Source organism: Lithobates pipiens, unplaced genomic scaffold, assembly GCF_037356315.1.
Source record: "Lithobates pipiens isolate NorthernLeopardFrog02 unplaced genomic scaffold, aLitPip1_a1.2 Scaffold_18, whole genome shotgun sequence".
Taxonomy (NCBI): domain Eukaryota; kingdom Metazoa; phylum Chordata; class Amphibia; order Anura; family Ranidae; genus Lithobates; species Lithobates pipiens.
Window position 1 is genome coordinate 531,970,458 of NW_027507758.1, and position 21,345 is coordinate 531,991,802.

General features: G+C 43.6%; 1 protein-coding gene across 2 annotated transcripts in view; it reads right to left on the reverse strand.

The window, feature by feature from the left end:
* NBAS (NBAS subunit of NRZ tethering complex) overlaps nucleotides 1-21,345 on the reverse strand; it is a 1,050,553-nt gene that overhangs the window by 211,056 nt on the left and 818,152 nt on the right. The window lies entirely within an intron of this gene.

A 21,345-nucleotide genomic window follows, 5' to 3' on the forward strand; every position in this document is an offset into this window, starting at 1 on the left:
TGCCTTGATTTATGCCAAGTTGTTGAGCAGATCACTTACAGATCCAAAGACATGCTGGTAGGTTAATTGGCTTCTGTCCAAAATTGGCCCTAGTATATGAATGGGGACCTTGGATTGTGGGCTCCTTGAGGGTAGGGACCGATGTGAGTGTGCAATATACAGGGATAGAGACAATTGTAGACACTCACTCAGGTTGAACTGGATGGACTGGTGTCTATTCAACCTTACTAACTATGTAACCATATATATCATGTCGTCACTATCACACTCAACCATAGTGATCACATGGTTTTGTTTACAAATAAAACCTGCTGGCTCAGCAATCATTATGTCTCACAAAGAGTGAGGTACTTTGATAGCTGCAATTCAAAGTCTTAGCGTTTAAAGTGATAAGCAGATTTTTTTTTTTTACATTGTTGAGGGAAAAAAAACAAAAAAACATTCCTTTCTAGGTGATCTATGTGTATTGCAGGGATTTTAACAAACTTTGCTGCAGATTTATACCTTTTTTATTCTGAAGAAATCACTGTTTGTTTTCTAATCAGAGTGGATTTATCATTATCAACCAGCTGCTGCAGCTGTAGGGCTCTAATGAGGAAAATTGCTGGGTCTGCATCCCTTTAGGCCGGGTTCACACTGGAACAACAAAAGCTTCAATATTGGGAGCTCATGTCGCATGACGTGTGAAAATCAACGTTTCCATATAGGAGCCATTTTAACCGGTCCAACACAAGTCGGTCTGACTTTGAAAATGCTCCCTGCACTACTTTGGTCCTACTTCAGCCCAATGAATATCACTGAAGTTGGATCAAAGTCGGATAGCCACCTTAACCACTTGCCGACCGCCGCACGACGATATACGTCGGCAGAATGGCACGGGCAGGCATATGGGCGTATATATAAGTCCCTGCCTGCCCGCGGGTGGGGGGCCCGATCGGGCCCCCCCCGGTGCCTGCGGCGGTCGGCATTCCTTCGAGAGCGATCCGGGATGAGGGGGCGGCCATTCATTCATGGCCACCCCCTCGCGATCGCTCCCGACGAATAGGAATCCCCCGTGACATCACTTCCTCTCCTGTAATGTAAACACAGGAGAGGAAGTGATGTATTCTCTCCTCCGTGTCGGTATTTTTCGTTCCGACACGGAGGAGAGCGGATCGGTGAGTTGCACCAACACTCTACACACACAGTAGAACATGCCAGGCACACTCACACCCCCCCTTTACCCCCCGATCACCCCCCCAATTACCCCTGCCCCCCAGTCACAGTGACACCAATGTCATTTTTTTTTTTTTTTTTTTGCATTGGTGTCATTTGTGACTGTAATAACTGTTAGGGCAGTTAGAGTTAGCCCCCTTTAGTTCTAATGTACCCCCCTAACCCCCCCAATAAAGGTTTAACCCAGTGATCACCCCCCGTCGCCAGTGTCACTAAGGCTGGGTTCACATTGCAGCGGTTTATGAGAATGAATGTGATTCGCACCGCACTGCAGTGCAAATCACATCCGATCTCTGTGCGATTCGAGTTCAGCCATTCGCCGCACCCGCCACACCCGCCGCACCCGCCGCAAATTCGCACGGGACCCTTTTTTTGGCCCGCAGCAGAATCGGATCGCATGGGTGTTCACACCATGCGATCCGAGTTTGCAGATCGCACTGCGATATGCGAACTGATCTGGGGGTGTCAGTAACATTTCACTGACACTCCCAGCAGTTCGCATAGGGCAGTGTGAACTGCCGCCGGGAGGCATGAGATGCGGGAACCCGCCGCGGATTCGCGGCGTTTCCGCATCGCTCCAGTGTGAACCCAGCCTAATAAGCGATAATTTTTCTGATCGCCGTATTAGTGTCACAGGTGACGCTAGTTAGGCAGGAAGGTATTTAGGTTCGCCGCAGCTTTTTATAGCGCCAGGGACCCCCATATACTACCGCATAAAGCCCCCTGATTGCCCCCTAGTTAACCCTTTCACCTGTGATCACCATATAACTGTTACAGGTGACGCTGGTTGGTTAGTTATTTTTTTATAGTTTCAGGGCACCCGCCATTTATTACCTAATAAAGGTTTAACCCCCTGATCACCCGGCGGGTGTCATTTGTGACTAATAACTGTTAGGGCAGTTAGGGTTAGCCCCCTTTAGTTCTAAGGTACCCCCCTAACCCCCCCAATAAAGGTTTAACCCCGTGATCACCCCCCGTCGCCAGTGTCACTAAGGCTGGGTTCACATTGCAGCGGTTTATGAGAACGGATGTGATTCGCACCGCACTGCAGTGCAAATCACATCCGATCTCTGTGCGATTCGAGTTCAGCCATTCGCCGCACCCGCCGCAAATTTGCACGGGACCCTTTTTTTGGCCCGCAGCAGAATCGGATCGCATGGGTGTTCACACCATGCGATCCGAGTTTGCAGATCGCACTGCGATATGCGAACTGATCTGGGGGTGTCAGTAACATTTCACTGACACTCCCAGCAGTTCGCATAGGGCAGTGTGAACTGCCGCCGGGAGGCATGCGATGCGGGAACCCGCCGCGCATTCGTGGCGTTCCCGCATCGCTCCAGTGTGAACCCAGCCTAATAAGCGATCGTTTTTCTGATCGCTGTATTAGTGTCACAGGTGACGCTAGTTAGGCAGGTAGGTATTTAGGTTCGCCGCAGCTTTTTATAGCGCCAGGGACCCCCATATACTACCGCATAAAGCCCCCTGATTGCCCCCTAGTTAACCCTTTCACCAGTGATCACCATATAACTGTTACAGGTGACGCTGGTTGGTTAGTTATTTTTTTATAGTTTCAGGGCACCCGCCATTTATTACCTAGTGTCACTAGTGTACCCCTAAATTTAGGGGTGTCTACTTTCCAAAATGGGGTCATTTGGGGGGGGTTTGTGCCATCTTGGCATTTTATGGCCTTCAAAACTGTAACGCCCTTAGAAAGCCTGAAGGCGGTGCTTGGTTTTCGGGGCCCCGTACGCGGCTAGGCTCCCAAAAAGTCCCACATATGTGGTATCCCCGTACTCAGGAGAAGCAGCAGAATTTATTTTGGGGTGTCATTTCACATATGCCCATGGCATGCGTGAGCAATATATCATTTAGTGACAACTTTGTGAAAAAAAAAAAAAAAAAAAAAAAGTTTGTAATTTTCCCGCAACTTGTGGCAAAATATAAAATATTCCATGGACTCAACATGCCTCTCAGCAAATAGCTTGGGGTGTCTACTTTCTAAAATGGGGTCATTTGTGGGGGTTTTGTGCCATCTTGGCATTTTATGGCCTTCAAAACTGTAATAGGTAGTGAGAAGTGAACTCAAAAATTTACGCCCTTAGAAAGCCTGAAGGCGGTGCTTGGTTTTCGGGGCCCCGTACGCGGCTAGGCTCCCAAAAAGTCCCACATATGTGGTATCCCCATACTCAGGAGAAGCAGCAGAATTTATTTTGGGGTGTCATTTCACATACGCCCATAGCATGTGTGAGCAATATATCATTTAGTGACAACTTTGTGTAAAAAAAAAAAAATATTTTTTTTTTTGTCATTATTCAATCGCTTGAGGCAAAAAAATAAAATATTCAATGGGCTCAACATGCCTCTTATCAATTTCCTTAGGGGGTCTACTTTCCAAAATGGGGTCATTTGGGGGGGTTTTGTACTGCCCTGCCATTTTAGCACCTCAAGAAATGAGATAGGCAGTTGTAAACTAAAAGCTGCGTAAATTCCAGAAAACGTACCTTAGTTTGTAGATGTGACAACTTTTGCGCAAACCAATAAATATACAATTATTGACTTTTTTTTTACCAAAGACATGTGGCTGAATACATTTTGGCCTAAATGTATGACTAAAATTGAGTTTATTGGATTTTTCTAATAACAAAAAGTAGAAAATATCATTTTTTTTCGAAATTTGCGGTCTTTTTACGTTTATATCGCAAAAAATAAAAATCGCAGAGGCAATCAAATACCATCAAAAGAAAGCTCTATTTGTGGGAAGAAAAGGACGCAAATTTTGTTTGGGTACAACATTGCATGACCGCGCAATTACCAGTTAAAGCAGCGCAGTGCCAAAGTGTAAAAAGACCTCTGGTCATTTACCAGCAAAATGGTCCGGTCTGAAAGTGGTTAACTGACCCGACTTTGGCATGCGACTTATGCTCTGATCATCTTGAAGGGTAACTCAACGCCCAATTTTTTTAAAGAACCGGCATGGGTTCTCCCTCCAAGAACATACCAGGCACTTCAGTCTGGTATGGGTTTTAAGGGGAACCCCCATGCCGATAAGAAAAGGTGTGGGGTCCCAACCCTGGCCATTGGTTGTCAGCATCTGCGGGCAGGGGGTTTATCACTGTCTTCTGCTGAGTCTCCTGCAATGTCTTCTTGCTCTTTTGCCCCGTCTTCTCCCAATGTTAACTCAATGCTCTCTCCCGCTCTAATGCCGGGTGCGTGGTGTGCCACTACTTATACTGGCATGGGACAGGGTAACTGGAGGCCCACCTCTTATGACGCCACCACCCATCATGCCCCAGGCGGTAATGTCATAAGGGGCGGGGCCTCTGGATGATGACACACAGTGACCCTGCCCCATGCCAATATAAGCAGTGGCACACCGCGCACCCAGCATTAGAGCAGGAGAGAGTGATGAGTGAACAGAGGGAGAAGACAGTGGAGAAGACCGGGCAAAAGAGCGAGAAGATAGTGGAGGAGACCCGACAGAAGACAGCGGGAGAAGAACCAGAAGAGGCAGAAGACGTCAGCGGAGGACACAGAAGAGAGTGGAAGAGATGACAGAGCTGCCTTAATCAATTACTTTAAAAACATGTGTAACGTTTTATTTTTGACACTTTTTTTTGATGAATGGAAAGGGGTACACCCCCCCACCCCCCGTTTGAAGAATTTTTTGACAGAGATAGATCAAGATGTGATAAATAGAAGCTTTTATTTAGCCATTTAAAATGTTTTGCTGTTTTCTGCATAACTACATTTTTTTTGCCCAACATAGCCCACCAGCTCTCAATAAGGTTTGTAACATACAGGTGCAGTCTAGCCTCAGAAAATCATTGAAAAGTAATGAGTTTCCCAGAGTGGCTAAAGAAGGCTGAGCAGTTACAAGAAGTGGCAGTAGTAGAGTTGTTTACAGATCTATTAAAACAGATGATGGACAGGGCTAATGAAGTGGGAAACCAACATCTGTCAGCAGTTGGGGAAGGGATGAGGGCTGTATCTTTAGGTGGAAAACCTCTTCAATGCAAAGCGTAGGATGGGGGCTTGACAAGAGGGTAGTGCATAATTAAAATACTACTATGACTCCTGGTCATAAGTACAGAAGTATTACTATTTTAGGCGCATTCACACTTGTGCCCTCAAAGTTCCATGGGGTTTTTTTTTTCTTTGATATTTCACACTTGTGCTAAGCGTCTGGTAATTTTTTTTTATTTTTATATTTCACCAATGGAAAGATAAGAAAAAACACTCTGTCTATTGGGGTCAAAACGCACACTTCTGTCCCAAAAGAGTGGCGAGCTTCAAATGACACTTAGCGTTGATCGGTGGAACTCTTCAAATCATGCTTCAAATGGCCCAGGAATGAACAGGGCCTAATGTGGAACTGGCACAAAATTCGAAAGAAACATAGAAGTGGGCTGCAAGTGCCAGAGATGGAAAGAACCAGAACTTGGTTATGGATGTAGGTAAGTAATATTTACACAATTCAATCAACTTCCCCAACATACCATTTTTATTCATTAATTTAGACATGTAATTTGTCTTTTATTTGTAGCGCTGGATCCTGACGAGCAGGCGCTATATGTTTTTCAAAGTTCATTTTCCTGAAACCACAGTTGGGATTTGGGGCTAAATTTCTGGTTTCAGTACCAGTCCCGCCGGGTTGCACTGGGTTCTCCTTGACCGCAGGTGTCACTGTCACCACCGGCATGAGTAAGAATGCAGTCTAGCTGGGTGTCTTGAATGCCACTGTTCTTTTCGGACCCAGCCCAGTGGGAGTGTTCTGCTGTGCATTCTGGGAGGTGGTATTTAAGGTACTGAGATCACATGGGTTTTTGTTCCGGCCCGAAGAATATTTTTCTGCCTGTTCAGTTCATTTCGAGTCTCGGGGCTGGCTAGCCCGAGGCAACGCAACTGCAGAGACAGGCCTGAATAGATTTCTGAGCTTATTGATCCAAAGGTGGTCCGGTGCTGTCTCATCCAAGGGAGAGGCCCAGCAACTGGAAAAACCCCAGGGGAGGACTCTTCAGGAGAAGGCCGTGTGCAAGGCTGGCTTCTCTGAAGGAGCCTGGAGGCTTAGTTGAAGGACACTACATGGATCTACACTCATACGGTATCGCCAGATCGGCTGCGAGATACTGGTACCGTATGATAGCTCTTTAAATTTGTCTATGTCCCTCAGTAATGCTCAAGTCTGTGGCAGAGACTCTCTCAAATATCTTAAGCTCAAGTCTGTGGCAGAGACCTTACTTAGCACCCTACCAGTTGCTAGGCCTAGTGAGAGGAGGTCTATCCGGGGGGTGTATAATCCAGCTGTGAAACGGTTGCTATTTTCTGGATGTTTCATGTAAGAGACTTTCCATTTTTGCAGTCTAAAGTACCTGAACTTACTCCTAACCCTCTACCCTAAACTTGAGAGACTCTCTTTCCGTTTCAAATAAATAACCCAAAAAGAAGATTCAGTGTTAGTTTCCACATTTCTTTGGGTCATCTACCACGGGAAACCCTAGATGGAGAAGCAGTCAAGAAGGTAAGGGTAAGCCCAATAAAACCAGCAGCTCCTTCGGGGGTCAGTGCTACATATATCTTTATACATGTCCTTGTCTTTAAAGTCCCACGTGGGTTTTTTTCCTGATATTTCACACTTGTGCTAAGCGTCTGATAATTTTTATTTTACCAATGGAAATATAAGCAAAAACTTCTTAGGTCTATTGGGGTAAAAAGCACAATTCTGTATTTAAAATAGAGCGATGAGCTATAAGTGACACTAAGCAGAAGGGGGAATGGGCAACATTGAATAGAATGGAAATCTTAGCATTGACCGTTGGAACTCTTCAAATCATGCTTCAGGTGGCTCAGAAGTGAACAGAGCCTAATGTAGAACTTGCACAAGATTCTAAAGAAACATAGAATTGGGCTGCAAGTGCCAGAGATAGAAAGAACCAGAACTTTTAGGTTTTGGATGTGGGTAAGTATACAATTCAATCAACATCCCCCAACATACCATTTTTATTATTTAAAATATACATTTAATTTATACTCTCAATAAACTAGCTATGGACAGTTCAGCAATGCAGTTTATGTTACAGGTCAGCTTTAATTATTTTTTTTATTTTTTTAATGACTAAAGTAGTGATTCTGCTAGTCAAGAATTACATTCTAAATGGAAGGCTTTCACAGAATCCCGTGTGTCAAACAGTCTATATATTGTATGACAGATGTTGCACTTCAGTGGCTATAAGAGTCTCTGGGGAAAACCATAACTAAGTTTTCAGGTAGAAATCCAGCAGGCTGTAACAATGAAATGTTTGCCCCAAGGTGCATATGTCTTCTTTTACCTGACGAGGTCACAAGATCATCTTTAAAGGTTAACTGTTTTGGGATCAATCAGAAGGATAAAATTGAAAACAATCCAATACTAGTATTTGAAAAAAAAAAAGAGGATGAGTTCATCCAAAACTTATGTGTTTTATATGGCCATCATTCAGCGGAATAAACCGCCAGCTTCTTTAACTGCCTTTGGAATGTTCAACTAATTTAGTTGTGCCGATTCACAGGAATACACAGGAAAATGCTCCGTGTTCCTATGCGACTCCTTTGCAATGCAATTTTCAGCCCATTCAAAAGAATGGGATGAACTTGCACTGGATTACACCAAACGTAGTAGTGCATGCACTGCTTTTAAAAAATCACTGCAACCAGAATGCATGATACTGGTACATATTGTAAATATTTGCACCAGTAAACCCTCCTTCATTGGGAGTCATAACCTCAGGGAAGACATATCCCTCAGCTATAGGGGGAAGATATGTTAATTTTAAACCTCAGTATACAGGTACTCCTGCAGCTCACAACCAATCAACAGCAAGTGATCGTGCCTAGAAGTTAATTTGGTAAACTTTATGTTCACTAGAGTTCTCCTTTAACCACTTCAGTCCCAGAGGGATTTACCCTCTTAATGACCAGGCCATTTTTTGTGATACGGCACTGCATTATCGTAACTGACAATTGCGCAGTTGTGCGACGCTGCGGCACTGCATTATCGTAACTGACAATTGCGCAGTTGTGCGACGCTGTACCCAAAAAAAGTAATTTTTTCCCACAAACAGAGCTTTTGGTGATATTTGATCACCTCTGCGTTTGTTATTTTTGCCGCTGTAAACAAAAAAAGACAGACAATTTTGAAGAAAAAAATATATATATTTTTTTCTTTCTGCTATAAAACGCATCCAAAAAAATAAATAAAAAAAAACTAATTTATTCATCAGTTTAGGACAATACTGTATGTATTCTTGTACATATTTTTAGAAAAACATATCGCAATAAGCGTAGAATTACATAGTTAGTCAGGTTGAAAAAAGACACAAGTCCATCCAGTTCAACCACAAAAAAAAAAAAAAAAAATAATAATAATATCATACAATCCCATATACCCAATTCTATATCCACAGTTGATCCAAAGGAAGGCAAAAAATGCCAGCAGAGCATGATCCAATTTGCTAAAGCAGGGGAAAAAATTCCTTCCTGATCCCCCGAGAGGCAATCGGATTTTCCCCGGATCAACTTTACCTATAAATGTTAGTACCCAGTTATATTATGTACACTTAGGAAATAAACCAGGCCCTTCTTAAAGCAATCCACTGAGCTGGCCAGAACCACCTCTGGAGGGAGTCTATTCCACATTTTCACAGCTCTTACTATGAAGAAACCTTTCCGTATTTGGAGATGAAATCTCTTTTCCTCTAGACATAAAGAGTGTCCCCTTGTCCTCTTTGTTGACTGTAAAGTGAATAACTCGACACCAGGTTCACTATATGGACCCCTTATTGATTAATTTGTGCAAAAGTTATAACGTCTACAAAATAGGGGATAGATTTATGGACTTTTAATTTGTTCTATTGTTTTTACTGGTAATGGCGGTGACATTGTGGCGGACAAATCTGACCCTAAGTGACACTTTTTGGGGACCAGTGACACCAATATAGTGATCAGTGCTAAAAAAAAAAAATGCACCGATTACTGTATAAATTATACTGGCAGGGAAAGGGTTAACTACAGGGACGATCAAAGGGTTAACTGTGTTCCCTCAGTATGTTTCTAACTGTGTGGGGGAAGTGCCGACAGGAACACCACTGAGATCACTGTTCCTGATCACTAGGAACAGCAGATCTCCATGTTGTCCCCTGTCAGAATGGGGATCTGCCTTGTTTACACAGGAAGATACCCATCAGGTCCACCGAAAACATGCATTGGCATCTCCTCTGTGCAGCGGGCACACGCACGCCCAAACTATCTATTGCATGAAACAACATACAGGTACATAATTTCATGCAATAGAGCCGCCCTGCCGCAGTATAAATGCTGTGGGCGGTCTGTAAGTGGTTAAAGTAGTTGTAAACCCTTACATATACCCATTGAAGTGACTGGCCTCAGATGATACACAGAGACTAAACAAGTCCTCCTATAAGTTATACTGGTTTATCATAAGCCATCTTTCCTCTACAGCCTTTTAAAGTGTAGAATGTATACAGCTTTTCTGAGCTTCCAGAGGCAGGGGGCGGGATCTGATATCACACACTGCTCAGCACAGAGCTGAGTATAATCTGAGTGGAGGAAATGCACACACATCTCTCTATACCAGTGATGGCAAACCTTGGCACCCCAGATGTTTTGGAACTACATTTCCCATGATGCTCATGCACTCTGCAGTGTAGTTGAGCATCATGGGAAATGTAGTTCCAAAACATCTGGGGTGCCAAGGTTCGCCATCACTGCTCTATACAATCTCACAGGGAAACATGCACAGCTGAGGCTGACAATCACAGGCTGAGTCCCCCCTGCCCCCAATATTACTTGGAGTCCACACAACCTGTCAGAAATGGCTCATGCTGATAGGAGAGGAATGAGACAAGAACTCTGTGCTTTGGATTAAGGCAAACACATACTACAGAAAGTTATGCTTTGTTAATTTTTCATGTCAGAGGTTTACAACCACTTTAAGTATCCATATATTTACCCCAGTTTGCAGGAAGGACCAACTGTAGACCAACAATCTTGGCCTTTGTGTTCCTGCAGACACCTTGGACGTTCCTAAAGATTTAGTGAATCTGGCTGTGAGAACAAAATCTGATCAGTCCAATGGGTACAAGTAAGAATGCCTTAAGCCTTCCACAGACTGTTCGAATCTCCGCCAGTTCAGCAGGAACCGGCTGAGATTTGAATCATGTATGGGCAGGCTGAATGTACCCAAGTTGATTGATCCATCAACTTGGGTACAACCAGCCTACTGGGTGTTACATGCGATTATCTCTAGCAGCTGTTATAGCTGCTAGCAATAATAACTGTGTTCTCCTGGTTGGGACAGCTTCCCGCGTGGGAACACAATGGCTCGGCGGTGATTGCAGGAAAAAAAATTCACTCTGTCTATGGCTGGCCTTAGGCCAGGTGCACAAGGGCCTTTGCATGAGCATTTTGGCACTGTGGGCCTTGAAGCTCTGACATGTTTCCCCAGCAGCTCATCCCCTGCTAGAGAAATATGGAATGTGAATGAACTTGGAGTACAAGGGGCAGCCTTGATTATTAAACCAATGTTCCTTGAAATGCAGTGCACCAGTTCAGACACCCTTGCTGCAGACCACATTAAGACCCCTTTCACACCAGGGCGTTTTGCAGGCGCTATAGCGTTAGAAATAGCGCCTGCAATCCACCCTAAAAAAGCTGCACCATTGTTTGTAGCCCGAGGGCTTTCACACTTTAGCGGTGCGCTGGCAGGACGTCAGGCAAAAGTCCTGCCAGCAGCTTCTTTGGAGCGGTGAAGGAGAGGTGTTGTTTACCGCTCCTCCACCGCTGCTCCCCATTGAAATCAATGGGGCAGCGCTGTAATACCGCCGGCAAAGCGCCGCTATTGCGGCGTATTGCCGGCAGTTTTAACCCTTTCTCGGCCGCTAGCGGGGGTAAAAGCGCCCCGCTAGCGGCCGAAATGCACCGCAAATCCGGCGGTAAAACACAGCTAAAATAGCGGCGTTTTACCGCCCACGCAATGGGTGGTGTGGTGTGAAAGGGGTCTTAGATTTTCAGATGGTCTTGCAAATAAATAAAAAGCCAGATTTTGGGAAAATATTCCAGCAACACATAGTGACCGAAAAAGAGTATTCCTTTTATATGTACCGAGAGTTCTGCAATAACTCTCTTTATTAAATGCTGCAGCCAGGTCCGCTGAACTATTAAAGTTTGCCATGAGTCAGCTGTCCACAAAAACCCCATTGTGACTATAGATCACTTGATGCGGAATAATGCTAGCAGCACACTGGTCCCATCCTTAACAGACTTGCCTAGGTGTGCTCTGGGAGGACTCATGGCAAACAAGAATGTTATTCAAATGCCATATTATCATAATTCGATTTAATCTTACAGGATGATACATTTACGTAGCCTGCAGACAGAACAGCCAGAAAGTAATATCCCTATATTTAACATAATGTGACATATGGGGAAATAAAAGCACTCAAGCGGTGATAGATCTTACAGTCGTCATTAATTCATGATGCCCTTCCAACTAAACCAGGTTATTCTTACCCATTATATGGCCAGAATAGTGACCTTTCCGAAAGACTAATGAGATTTGAATCTCGGCACCTATAAACCGCTCCATAATTCTTCTGATAATATTACACTAATCCACTAAATAGTAACACGATTGTCACTGTCACCGCATAATACACACCTAATGTTCCTTCGATCTGCAGGCACTGCTTTTGCTGAATGAATGTAAAACATCACAGCAGAAATATGATACAAGAGAACTCGAAAGAACTGCAAAAGCCAAACAGATCAAGTGGTTTTGCTACAAGCCAGGTCATCACCTCCTACCAAACATAATCTGAAGCTTACCAGCACTGCGAGTATTATAACATGGGACACTATTGTTATTTCAATGTCTTTAGGCCCACACTCAAAAGAAAGGACTCAGGAATTCAGCTAATAGCTGTATTGAAAAGACTCATGTTGGGGAGAGATCTTGTGCCACGGTCAACAGCTTAAACTGATGACTTTTATGACTACAGGGTTAATGAGGACCTTTGGGGCTAATGAGCACTTCTCAGATAGTAAAATGATCATTGGTGAGGTGGGCCTATGTGCAGAAGACAGTGCCAGGACAAGGTCATCTAGAGCCCAAGGAGAATGTGCCCAATTGTGTCCCCCCCCCCCCAACCCCAAGGTATATAAGCATTTTATGTCAACAAAACTCCCTCCCCATAAAAAAGAGCACTAATTTCAATGCTTATCCTTTAAAGTGGAGTTCCAGCCTGAATATTATTTTTCCATTAACAGACTCCTTTTAACCTAAAAATAAACATTTGGAGGAAAAAATGTTTTATACTTACCAGAAACACCCAGTTGCTATGTAGTCCACCTAATTTGCCACTTCCTGGTCCACAGAGCTCCCTCGCCACTTCCTCCCTCGCCTAAGCTCCTGAGAAATGATGTGTCATCATTTCCCAAGAGACTGTGGGCAGTACTGTGATTTAAGGCGGATCACAACACCATTTTTAAAAAGGGAAAGCCCTTTGTTGCCATAACAATGGGTTGGGCCCTTCCTCCGTCGCCGCCCATGGTTATGGCAACTTTAGAAACAATCGGTGCTACGGGCGCCAGTGAATCGTGCATGCTGGTTATCCAGCATGCACCTCTCCTACGCTTATCCAGGAAGAGTTAGCGATTAGGCTTCACATGCCCACAATCATGATGGCACGGCCACAACAGGACGGAAAGCTTGTGAGTAGTAATTTAATATTTTAGCAACATACTTTTGTAAAATTGTATAATTGTTCTTTTATTGAAGAATGAATTATGCACGGATCATTAAAAAAATAAAATAAAATGTGGCCGGAAATCCGCTTTAAGCATAATTTTTCCCTCCTCCCAGTACCAATCCATCTCTTGCTGAAATTCCTTTCCCAGCAGAAATCCTTGCCCCCCTAGCTCAAATTCTCTCTTTCTCCATATGCCCCCACACAATTCCACCCCCCCCCCAAAAAAAATCCCCCCTATTAGTACAAATTCTCTTCCCCTCTGAGCACAAATTCCCTCCCCCCCCCCCCAACTCCAAATCCCCTCCTCCAAGAACAAATTCTCCCCAATCCCAGCACAAATCCTCCTCACCTCGAATTTATCCTCCTAGCACAAATTCCCTCCCCCTACCGTATTACCTTTTTTTTTTAACCCAGAATCAGTGAATGTGATGAAAATTCACTGCAAAGAACACACAATCACATGCAAGGAGAATAATAATAAAGAGAAATTTTGCTTACACATGATTGGGTGATAAAAGTCAGTAGAGCTTATCTCATTCATGTGGAAACTTCCTTGCAAAGTGACCAGCCCATTTGCCTTTAATAAATCAACCCTTACGTGCACAAAACATGTTCATAGTTTCTTGCCTGACTACTCCACCAAAGTTGATGTACTTCAGTTTATCTGAATAAGGTACCTGAAAGACATCAGTCAAGTGATTGCTATTTTACAAGTTTAGATTTCATCAGATCTGATCACGGACAGCGTCTGCAGACCAGTATCTTTTCTGTCTTAAAGTGATATTACAATATTACAAGGTACATAAATCTTTTTTTTTTTCTTTAAATAACATACTGGTACATCTCTTCTTGGGTCCCCTGCTGGTGCTCCTGGCTCCTCCTTTTTTTCCGTAAGCCCCCATAGCAAACGGCTTGGTATGGGGGCACTTGTGTGTCCATAAGTCCGGGTTCACACATGTGCTACCGTGGTTTTTGGGCCAAAGTCCGGTGTGAGTCAGGTCCGAATTTTTGCCTAAATGCGCACCTGAACCGCACCCAAAAATGCACAGAAGCCTTTTGGAAACAACATCACAGCCGCCCCGGACATTGAGAGCCATTTACACTCACATGTCATGCGAATTCCGCATCCAATTCACATATATGTGAACCCAGTCTAAGATACACAGAACAGGGCTCAGCCCTGACCCCCACTCTCTCCTCACTGGCTGTGATTTACAGCAGTGGGAGCCAAAGTCTCATATTGCTGTCTTTTAGCCAATGAGGAGGCAGAGACCCAGGAGAGCAACCACTCTTGTGTACATCGCTAGATTGCGATCAAGGTCGAGTACATTTTGGGGGGGGGGGGGCTGTGGAGCTGTATACTGAGGGTTTTTGCCTTCATACATAGAATGCATGAAAGTAGAAAAAAAAAAAAACCTTGAGACTTTACAACCACTTGAATTCCTAGCTTAACAGCTGAAACACTTCTGTAATTATGATATTATCTCTCACACACCATCAACAACTTAGTACTGTTGTACTATTAATGTGCTGGTGATCAGAGTGGCCAGGGGCAGAATGTAAAGGACAAATTAAAATAGATTTTAACCCTACTGCCAGGAGGCTTTGCCCTAAATAAGCTTAATGGTGGTATATTATTTAATTTTATTCCAGGAGTGTGCAATCAAAAGGATGGTGCCAGTTCTAATAATATCCTTTATTGATCTTAGCACTCTCCTCAGCAGTCTACCACTAAATTGAACTACCCCACTCCATTATGATGTGCATCACAGCCTATACATCCCCTTTTCTCTGTTAGTTTTTGAACTACCTTCACACCGTCTAATGGATACGGTAAAAAAAATCATAGTTCTAAATTATAGTCATTACCAATCTGACCTTGGCTTCCAGATATACAGGAAACCAGGTCCATGCACCTCGCTCCTATCTCCACTTAAGGATTTCCTATCCTATCACTGGAAATCACTTCCACATGACTTTAGGTACGCCATAAGAGCTAACATTTTTTTAATAATGGAATTTAATCCAGTCTCAACATTTCTCTCTTACCACCTGATTTAAGTGTCTTCTCTCACACTATGCTACACTTTCAGCCTCAAAGTGATTGTAAAGGCTCGTTTTTTATGTATTTTAAATAACAAACATATCATGCTTACCTCCATTGTGCAGCTCATTTTGCACAGAGTGGCCCAAACATCCTCTTCTGGGGTCCCTCGGCGGCTCCTCCCTGCATCAGAAAACCCCATAGAAGAGCTCTCCTAGGGGGGGGGTTACCTTGCGGGTGCACTGCCGAGTCAGGCATTTGTGTTCACAGACACAAATGCCAGACTCGGCCTCGCCCCCCCCCCCCCCCCCCCCCGGGTCATTGGATTTGATTGATGGTAGCGAGAGCCAATGGCTGCGCTACTATCAATCTATCCAATCATGAGGCGGGACCCTGTAGAGAGTGAGACAGTGCATCCCCGCCGAGGAAAATAAGGGCCTCAGGTAAATAAAATGGGGGGCCTGTCACTGCCAGGTGTTTTTTCACCTGAATGCATAGGATGCATTCAGGTGAAAAAACACAAGGGTTTAAAAACCTCTTTAATCAATAACTAGTAATAACCTTTCTCTGCACCCATAGAAACAAAAAGCAGTATGCTAAAGTCCCACTAGGAGGAGATGCCGTTTGATTAGTTCCAATGCAGAAATAGCACTCTTACTCAGATATTCCATTAATTGCCGTAGGCTGGCCACAGGCGAGGCGATTTTCCAGAACTGCCCATTCAGCTCTGGCACAGCTGCCATACAGTGATTGACACTCCGACATGAACATTCTGTGGCTTTTTCCCGCACTGAAAGTGGATCTCAACATTACCCATTTCAGTACAAGTTCTGTCGTGCTTTTTCTTTATACATATTGCCTGTATACAGATGGGACATCCCTGTCCATCTCTTGACTTGGGCTGCAATGCCTACCACCTTGTGACCCCATTTTCTCCTGTTAGCACCAGGGCAAACTTTTTTTTTCAGCATCCCCTTCGAGGCTTCTCACAAAAAGTTTTGCCTCTTACAGTAAAGTGTTAGTAAACTCAGGACCCTGCATTCCCTAGATGTCTCTCACAGTACACAGAACATGGATATGCAATTATTTTAGTAAATATAAACTGCTCTTTAAACGACTTTTCTCATCGTCCGTATATAGCAGTCTTGTGACTGCTATCTGTATCTGGTTAAAGCTTGTAGGAGGTGCTTTCATTCTCCTCCAACTGTCCTATGAGGCTGGAGGACACCTGACCCTCTGTCTGGACAGTGCTGATTGGTTGTGTCCCGATCACAAGAAAAAAAACAAAAAAAAAAAAACAAGCAGGTACTTGGCCACAGAATCTCTGTTGAAAAGAGCAGGCAGTCTGAACTTCAAGTGTCCTCTTCAGCCAGGACCTATTTCCTATGCATCCGGTTACATTACCAGATGCAGTGGGATCCTTAAATAAAACGGTTTCTTAAGCCTAGGTAAGTATATTGAAGTTGTGTTAAAGTGTTACTAAACCCAGGACCCTGCATTCACTATATCTGGCCCCCCCACTGTACACAGAACATGAAAATGCAATTGTTTTAGCAAATATAAACTGCTAAATACCTTTTCTTATTAGCAATATATTGCAGACTTCTATTAGTGTCGGGCCGAGCACTGGTTAAAGATTGGAGGAGTTTTCATTCTGCTCTGACTGTCCTGTGAGTCTGTCTGGACAGTGTCGATTGGCACTGTGCTGATCACATGCACCCTCCCCAAAAAACTATCTAGCAATACACACCAAACTGAGCATGTGCAGAGTGCTTTCAAGGTTCTGCTCCATCAGATGGATTGGGGACAGCAAGATAAGAGGAGAATCAGAGAAGACAGGATCATTCAGCCTTTGTACACAATACAGAGAATTAACCCCTTAGGTTCCACAGTGAGTATAACACGCATGCTTTACTGCATATACAGACTGATTTTACTGTCGTGGGTTTAGTAACACTAAGTTGCCCTATTTGGAGGTAGGGGGTAGTTAGTGTAGCAGTATTGTGTTTTATATAACAATAGGTTAATTTCTTATCCCACAAACAGATTTACCACTTAATGAGATTAGCCTGCTGTAATATGGAAAAATACAGATAATTTCTGTGAAAATAGTAAATATAACAGCTTCCACTAGAAAACCATCTAAAAACAAAAACTATTTCTATAATTCATTACTGCTCAGTCAGTTCTCACTATACAAGTAGCTGATACTGTCCCCTATGAATTCAGTCCGTAAAAATAATTTCTGCTGTGACAGGAAGACGACAAAGTTTAACGCTACAAAAACATGGCTGGTTGGGGACCTAAACCGCCATCTGGATATGAATGATAAACGAAGTAGCATGTGAAATAATATACCATTACAGAAAACACAATATGCTCTAGTATTTACAGCAGGGTATACAGTGGGGATTTAGTATCAAGAATGTGTCAATCTTAAATGTCATATAGCAAATTGATAATCTGGCATTGAATAGCTACTGTAGTTAAAAATAAGATATTACAAAAAAAAAATTGATTAAAGATGGTGTATAACCCGCTTTCACATTTTTACCTACAGGTAATCCTATAATAGGGCTTACCTGTAGGTAAAATTAATATCTCCTAAACTTGTATGGTTTAGGAGATGTTCACCTTGCATTCAGCCGCTGACTTCAGTTGCTGGCGTCAGCGGCGCATGCGCTCTGAAGGTCCGACAGATGCTGCCGGAAAATCAGAGCTCCTTGCCAGAAAGAGGACTCTGGAGAAATTACGTCACCACGGCCCCAGCCACTTACAGCACTGGAGCCACGAACCTGGAAGAAACGCAGAGGGAACATGTCAGCTCCCTCAGCGATGCCGGTGCTTCGTTCTAAGTTAGGTATTTCATAATGAGCTAGTATGTTGTGAATACCAGCTCATTGTGCCTTCGCCTTAAATTATTTTTTATTTTTTTTTGCGGGTATACAACCAAACCTCTAATATACAATATGCAATCAGTATTCACCTGATATACATGTCATATAAAAATAGTACCTGCAAAATGTACTCAGATCTCTAGATCCATGTCATAAAACCCAATGTGCATACATAGTTACATAGTAGGTGAGGTTGAAAAAAGACACAAGTCCATCAAGTCTAACCTATATGTATGATTATATGTCAGTACACTTAGCTGTGATATGCCAGACTCGCTGCACTCGCCACCCAGTCAGGGAGCCTGGGAAAAAGGCACATCCCGGGAGCCAGAACGTCACCTGAGCAGCTCATAGAACCCGTCTTCCAGATCCCTCGGTGGTGAGGGCAGACATGAAAGATGGACCTTCTTCTAAAGGCTGCTTTAGAAGGTTTACAGACTCCTTTTTTAACACCAATTTAACTGATGAAAAAGTGAAGTCATATCTGTCTCTACAGGTAGCAGGGTGCCTTGGCGAGGCTCTGTAGCTTATGCATGTATTTGCAAATCTGTGCAGACCAATGTTGCTTGCTGTAATGGCCAGTCATAGGTGGGGGTAGTGGACCCCTTTTTTTGCAACAATGTTATACTGGTCAGGCAATGCACTGACACCTTTGCAGCCATTGTGCGATTTACTTGGTGTTCAGTTTGCACTTGTACCTTTAAGAAAGGGGTGGGCTCCCTTCAGTCCATCTGCCCTCCACCTAATCATCAGAAGGCATGTGCTTCCACTGTGCGGTCATTCATAAGCTAGTGATAGGAACTACAGATACCAGTGTGCCTTGGTGGGCTCTGTAGCTTACGTATGTATTTGCAAACGTGTTCAGACTAAACCCCTGTTTTTAATGCATACTGTTAGGTTGATTTGGTTGTTCACAGGCTGGTTGTAAGTAAGCTTGGAATATGTCCGTGTGTGTGTGTGTGTGTGTGTGTGTGTGTGTGTGTGTGTGTGTGTGTGTGTGTGTGTGTGTGTGTGTGTGTGTGTGTGTGTGTGTGTGTGTGTGTGTGTGTGTGTGTGTATATGTATATATTGCATATCTGCATATTGCACCCTTAGTTACTGGATGAGTTTGTATCAGAAAGTGTTGCTTCTGAAACTGTGGAAAAAGGATGAAGAAAAAATAAAATAAAAAATGACGGACATTGTGAGATCCCCAAGGGATACACATCCCCCGCCCATACTCATCCTCCATTTGCTCCCCTGGTGGGGATCTGCCATTTCCACCTCACCAGCTGCTGGGCTATACACACGTCACCAACACCTTGTGTGAAACCAACTTTTTGGTACCTTGGCTTTGTCGATTGGGACACTATATACACATCCACTCCTGAAGAAGCGAGCAGCGTCTTGCAAAATGCATCAAGTTATTAAATGCTTGTGTATTGTTTTATATGGATTATTGTAACATTTGTGTATATCTTTAAATATCTATGCCAGTGATTCTCAACCAGGGTTCCTCCAGAGGTTGCTAGGGGTTCCTTCAGTATTTGTTACTTTCTGCCTCTCAGATATGTTCCCACTCACACCATTGGTCTTTTCAGCTATCTGTAAGGAGGTCATTCTTCCCAATGATCACAAGTGTAAGGACCATTCTCCCTACGGACCATCACACTAATATATCATGAGTTGTAGATTTCTAATTTTTAGCAGGGGTTCCCTGAGACCGGAGAACTATTTCAAGGGTTCCTCTGTGTTGAAAAGGTTGAGAAAGGCTGTTGTATGCACTATGCTTACTACCTAATCGGCTCTGCATTTATGTCCATGCATTTTACTTATAATCATTCTATATTCTTTAAAGCGGAGGTCCACCCTAAAGTGGACCTTCCGCTCATCGGAACCCTCCCCCCCTCCGGCGCCACAATTGGCACCTTTCAGGGGGGAGGGGGGTGCAGATACCTGTACAGTACAGGTATTCTGCACCCACTTCCGGGATAGCTCTCTGCGGAAAGGGGCGTAGATTACACCCCTTTCCGCAAGTGCCCGCCCCTTTCCGCAAGTGCCCCGCTGCCTGCTGGGAAACACACAGATCCCAGAGGCAGCGGGGACCGTCCTTATTGCACAGCGCGACTCGCGCATGCGCAGTAGGGAACCAGGAAATGAAGCCGAAAGGCTCCATTTCCTGATTCCCATACCCAAGATGGCGGCGGCAGGACCCGAGAGACGATCTAGAGATCGGCTTCGGGTGCCGACATCGCGGGCACGCTGGACAGGTAAGTGTCACTATTTTAAAAGTCAGCAGCTGCAGTATTTGTAGCTGCTGGCTTTTTAAAAAAAAAAAAAAAAACACGTAGTCCCGGTGGACTCCCGCTTTAATAAATCTTGAGACCATGTTTACTCTTGTTATTTATTGGTCAAGTTATGCTCACCTCATATAAAGTCCCAGGGCGAAATCTTGTTTTTGTTGTTTGTGTTATGGGGACGGAGGTGTGTCACTGTTGGCACCAGCCCATTTTATCTTTTTTTTTTTCTGCATTAAAACCCAATGTAAACTTTTTCCTAATTTACTGTATATGCATATTTGTCATGAGGAATCCATGCAAAAAAAAAAAAAAATGTAATCTATAAGTTCATAAAATTATCTGACAAGAGTCAGAAAATGATCAATGGCTTCTCCTTGTCCACCACTGCCCTGGTTCTGCAGACATAAAAATTGTGCTAAAGTGGCAAAGTGACCACATAAAACAAAAAAAAGTTGTGGAATGGAGTTTTACTGTTTTGAAACTCACACCATGCTGACAAGTTATGCATGCATGATATACAGTGTAATTTCAAAGCACTGGGTTAACATTTAGTTTAAGCACAACGTGCTTTGTGTACATACAGAAGGTCTTCCCAGCATAGAGGACAGTTTCTTGGAACTTTTTTAAGCTCATCAGCAATAGGTAAGCTGGGCTCTGATAGTCTAAAGTATATTTAGATCCTACTGTAAAAGATCACTTAAAGTGTCAATAAAACCAGACTATAAAAAAAACTCTCATTACATGCTATATAAGAGTGTTCATAATTAGAAAACCACTAAAGCATTTGTTTTGGGTAAAGTGAAAAATATCTGGTTGATCCTGCCTTCGGCTGTCCCTCCCATCTTCTGTGTGTCCCCACTGCAGGCTGAGATTGTGTAGACCAGCTGGTGTCCCCTAATGAGCATGCTCCAGTTTCAGTTCACTTCCTCCTTTTCTCATCTGTGCAGCCCACATGACTTTAGAGTCACGCATGTGGGCATTTACACAGTGGCAAATGACACCCCCACCCCTTCCACTCTGGCTTCCTATTAGTAAACACTATTGAGGCGGGACAAAGTATTCTGATTTACATAAACTACAAACAGAAAAGCTTACTGTTAATATAAATC